The sequence below is a fragment of the Phalangium opilio genome, unplaced genomic scaffold (assembly GCF_054372755.1).
Source record: "Phalangium opilio isolate 3A_F unplaced genomic scaffold, DU_Popi_V2 ptg000024l_1, whole genome shotgun sequence".
Taxonomy (NCBI): Eukaryota; Metazoa; Arthropoda; class Arachnida; order Opiliones; family Phalangiidae; genus Phalangium; species Phalangium opilio.
In genome coordinates this window covers 2,178,868-2,184,395 of record NW_028324155.1, presented here as the reverse complement: position 1 = coordinate 2,184,395, position 5,528 = coordinate 2,178,868, and the positions used below count along the sequence as shown (strand labels likewise).

Genomic DNA, 5,528 nt, shown 5'->3' with positions numbered 1-5,528 from the left:
TATACGATGCATATTGAAGAATAGGCGTAATAATTTATTTTCGAGTTGGGTTTACTCGCGTGATCGAATTTCAAACGTCCCGTACGTGTTTAATAATATGGGAAAGCTTACAAGAGGTCTCTGGGCTGGTATTACAAAGGGGTGCCCATGCAGACTAGGGATTCGTGTGTATTGAGTGAATTTGGGGTCCTCTTCCCCTTGAGAAAACGAAAGGGGTGTACCATATAGAACATAATAGAATGTCGCGTTCAATTTACTTCAATATCAGTCGAATTTAACGAAATCGGACAAGTGTCAATTTATAAAACTGACGGTTTTCAACTCATTCAATTTGTTTGAAATTGTAACTGACCTGATGTGGTTTTCTTTCCCAACTTATTGGATATCAAACATCGTTCTCATATTCTTTAACTTACATTACGAAGAAGTTCCACTTGTGATCGGCAACGTTTCGTTTAAATGCGACGTAGTTTTAAAAACACTCTTTATAACAACCTCTCTCGCCTGCACCCGTTTCCTTTCTAAAATGGTTCGATGGTAAAATGCGCTATTTTTCCAGCGAAATTTCAATACAAAGTGATATTTTCAGATGTTTTTAGCAGCAACGCTATAGGCAAGCTTATTTTACTCGTAGCTTAAAGTCCAATTATCCCCATGGGGTTACCAAGCCCCTAAGTCGCCATTTTTAAGTTTATGACTTTGCATGGAGGGGTTGAAAATATTTCACACCCAAGTGACAAGAGCCTTCCGTCGATTTCCTTATGTGTATGGCTCGTGGGTTTACAGCAATACAGTTTCTCTTTGAAATTTCAAGCCATTTCAAACGGCAGTTCCCATTTTAGTTTATAGTACGTTGTTATTCTTACAGTTTTTATTAGGGATTTCACAATTAAACTCAACCCCTTTTAGCGTGAGAAAATTTGAACAATAAAAAACCCAAAGCTTTTATGGGAAAATAGATTCTGGAAAACCCATAAACAAACTAATTTAAGTATTAAATATAGTTTGTGGCGAAACTCGCATAGTATTTTTCCAACAAACAGACAATAGAGCTGAGAGAAAAGGCTAATTCTTCCAAAATGTACATTGCCATGTAAAATTTAAAATAGCCAAGGCTTAAGGTAGATCCATTTGCGTGGCAGCTAGCAGTCTAATTTAATCAAATGTTCTCATAATAATTATCAGGCAACCAGTGTCATCAAGTCCAAATCAAAAATACGTGGGTAAAAGTATGTCGCTGTCATAATAAAAAAGTAGTAGCGTTTTATCTAATACAAGAATCTAATTCCACGAGAAGCTCCGGATATCTCGAGTTTACCATAAAGCCATCATTATTGTCTGAAACATTCTACATGACGACGAATAGTTTTAAACAAGATTGGTGGCAGCTAGGTTGGGGTGCGCCATCCACTGCGCCGTACCGCACCACGAGGGGTGCCTTGAGGGATGGGTGGGTGGTGGAAAAGGGGGGGGGGTCGATACCGTATCCCATGATCCTTTATAAAAATGGACGGGGATAATTCTACTGGTATAATAGAAGCGGGAGAATCAGAGGGAATCAATACGACGGTTGGGGGTTCGATTACGAAACTCTGATGGTTTTGACCTCGTGGTGTATGACCTGGCGACAAGAGCCATCTTTTATATTCCACCCCACGATGTCTCTCAAACCATCCTATAGTTGAACAACCATCCAAGCAACCCAAGAGGAAAAAGTTTTATAAAAAAAAAAAGAAATATACATCGAACTTTGAAACTTTATCCTTAAAACGAGATCGGAAAGATTAAAGATCCCATGATGCACAGTCGTTCCTTCGTTTCTTATCTAGTTTTATTTATAGATATTTCTAGAGCGGTCTGTCTATCTTGATTCGTGTTTAGTGACAAGACTCAAAATAGTTCAAAATTCATATCGAGGACGCGATTGAAGGCTTTTTAAAGTCTCCTGATTAGTAGGCGAGCCGAGTTCGTCGCATGTCACGTGGCGCGAACTTTCTCGCGCCCTTAATTGCGCCCAATAATTGCGTCATTATATCGCTTCATTATCTCTTTCCCTAGCTCGTTTTCTCGCTAGACTCCTTGGTCATTATTTATTTAACTAAAACGAGCCAAGCCGTTTTAATATAACCAAGCAAGCTTATTAAACACAACGTTGCCACTTCTATACCAAAAAATTGTCGCGTTTATTCCTCGATCACGTATTTAGTTACCCAAATGTTTATCTTCTTTCGTTTCTGCTGTCTTTTTCCTACCATAAATAAGTTGTCGCGCCGCAAACAGTATTGCCCCAGCAGTAATGATTCAACACCCAAGCGTGGTGGAGACAATTCATAATTCCAATTTCATAAGCAGCCCGAAAGACTGAAGCTGGGCCCAACGATATTCATAAACTGGAGTCACGTAGGTACGAGCGTCGCTTTTTCACGAGTGGAAAATATTACAGCTTGGGCGGTTTAATGATAATTACCTTATCCAATATAATTACGCTCTTAGCTTATACGTAGAAAAAGGCCTGGAGCTAGAGTACTAGACCCTATACTTCTGATTCTCTTTAAACAAATATACCAACGGTTATTACATGCCGGTAATACGACCGAAATTGATTCCTATGTTATAAGAACGTGAGAGTGACGCTTTATGTGACCCGAGACATATTTCTTCCCGCTTCAAAGGTTCGGCTTTCTCTTAGTGTACGCCGGAACGCACCGGAGCAGTTCCCTTCCAGGGTTCAGGGACGTTGTAGCTGCAGCGATGGGTTTTTACGTTCCTATCGACCTCGGGTGAAGGATGCTGCATGAGGAGCAACGTCGGATCAAGGAGAATCAGGCGAGCGTAAAAAGGTTCCCCCATCTCTATCCGCGTTCTAGTCTAAAGGTTCCTTCACAAACTGCTTCAGAACTAGCAAATGAAAGCTGCTTCAAGCGTCAACAGTGGACTTTAGTTCCTGGCGCGTATGTGCGAGCACCTTAAGAAGTCCCCAAACCAGGAGTTTTCCATCGTCTGTAGAGCATCGAAGCATCAAACACTCTTCAGCTCCCTAAATCCCTGGATAGAACTAAACCAGTTTCATCTCCAGAACCAAAAAGATCTCTCAAATTCAATTAAGCTAGTTACAGCCGATTGTTTGAGAACCTATTTTTACTCTCTTTTTGTACGGAGCGTGTGTGGGAAAATGGAATAAACGGTGTGTAGTCTGTCTATGCACCCGCGCTAGTTTGTTCTATGTCTTTTACTAAAATAAAAAAAAAATCCATCCCCATTTCAGAGGATAGGGAAGACCTAGATAGAGGGTGGACACCCAAAATCCCGACAGGCCTCTTTAAAAAATAGCTGGGCTTTCCTGTAAAGCGGCTATGACTGCGGTTTTGGCTCGAGCGCGGTTGGAATTGCACCAATTTCAAGAGCAAGGCCCATTTGCAGCGCGCGCTGTCTCTTGCATGGTGGAAATGAATCGAGCTGTTATATTTCTAAATAGTCTCTCGTGAATCATTCCCTGTGGTTAGGGATCAAACGATAAAAAACGTTTGGGAACCATATTAAATCATTTCCCCTATCAAGATTTGTAGAAACATTTAGGTACTGCAATTCAACCATAGTATATCAACCATAAGTACTTGAGGACTTAGAAAGTTATTTTAGTTATTACTTAATTACTTAATTACTAATATCTTTAATAACCTCAGAGCGAAATTTAGGTTAAAGTAATATTATAAAGGGTTAATTAAACCTTAATTCCGGAGAGAATTGCCTTGTACGTTCTAATACGCCCATCATCAACCGAGTTCAAAAAGTTCAAATGTAAGAAAGAAAAAAAGGGTTATTATACTAAAATCACTACAAAAAATTCAATTGTTATTTTCTTTTAAGTATAAAGTCAACGAACTAACAGGATTTTGGGCAATCTATATTATATAAGAAAACCCCTATTAAAATTTTAATGGCTGAGCATTAAAGTACCACGCCTAAATCAGGTTGGTTTAAAATTGCAGGGTCATTTAAGTAAGCGAGGGGGATGGTTCGGAATTTTTTTTTATTTTTTATTCTCGACTTCATCTAGATCGCACCCTATATCGTATAATACACCCATCGGATGATTGTTTAAAAATAAGAGTCCGGGCTAGATGAAAATACCACCCAGGAAGACTAGGAGTCGGGGATCAAAACCCTTAGTATTTAAACTTATACCTGCTCTCTTTATTTTTATGATGGCGAATAAGGTCATCCCTCTTAAAGAGAGACTTAAAATACGTCTGCGACTTAACATATTCATCAAAAATGTTATGGAAAATATAGTTTTTTATATTCTTAGTTTGATAAACTTAGTTATCTGGAAATCGGCACAATATATATTTTGCTTAGTTACTACAGCTCTGATTGTTGTAACGCCAAATTTTTAGTACCGTTGTAAAGGAGAGAAATAGGACTATAACATATTCAAAGGACTTTTCTGTATCTTTTACAAAACCAGAGTTATACGACCCTCCAAAAAGGTCTGTAAATAAGCTTACGTTGTTTACAAACATTTCGCTTAATTACTCGAACGCTGATTATTGAAACCGAAAATGTTTAATACCGTTGGAAAGGAGAGAAATAGGACTATAACATATTCATAGCACTTTTCTGTATCTCTTATAGAACCAGAGTTATGACCCTCCAAATTGTTGTTTAAATAAACCCATGTTAATCCAATGGAGACTTTTTACGAACATTTTGCTGATTATTTATTTGAAACCCCAAATATTTAAAATGCGAGAAATAGGACTATAACATACTCAAAAGGACTTTGCTTACTAAACCAGAGTTATTACTTCCAAAGTGTTTTGTAAATAAACCCAGGTGGAGATTCAAATTGAATATACAACCGACGGGAAAATCAGTACAGTAAACAACAGACCTATAAAACTGCATGTAAAATTAAACACAAACAAGGCACTTGATTTCACCAGAAATTACCAAAATAAACTAATTAATTAGATGAACAGTAATTACAAATAATAGAAAATTAACAATACCAAAAGGAATTGAATGAGTTCTTGAACGGATTTTGTTACGGTTAAGTATCTCTTCAATATTAGATCGGGCCCATACCGAGAAATTAGCCATTCTAGTAATTAAGATACACACAGTGCAGTGTGCCCTCCCCAAAAATTCCCCTCAATAAGGAACTCGTAAAAAATAATGAGTACAGACTTAATAATTAGTTTCCAGCGTTAACGAGCCCGTTTCCAAGTATACGCTTTAAAAATAACACGCCATTTTCATAAAATTAAAATAAAAATAAATTAATAAAAATAATCATTTCGTAATTATCTCGTCAAATGTCGAGGAAAAAAAAAAAGATTTTGACATTTGGCCTCTCTTAATATAAATAAACCGGAGGGCCCATGGCATCGCCGCCGAGCGCTGCCTCTCCTAATAACTTGAAATCTCAATAATTTAATCAAAATGGATACACCGAGGAGGAGGAGGAGGAGGAGGAGGGTAGGTCATAGGAGATGGGGGAGGGTGATGGAGGGGGGTGGAATAAC

General features: G+C 38.1%; 1 long non-coding RNA gene across 1 annotated transcript; it reads left to right on the top strand.

Annotated features, from left to right (window-relative positions):
- The first annotated feature begins 3,197 nt into the window (after positions 1-3,197).
- LOC149692106 (uncharacterized) lies at positions 3,198-4,910 on the top strand. The gene is made up of 3 exons (XR_016382904.1): positions 3,198-3,798; positions 3,868-3,971; positions 4,058-4,910. It is a non-coding gene; the product is annotated as an uncharacterized LOC149692106 (long non-coding RNA).
- Positions 4,911-5,528: the final 618 nt, after the last annotated feature.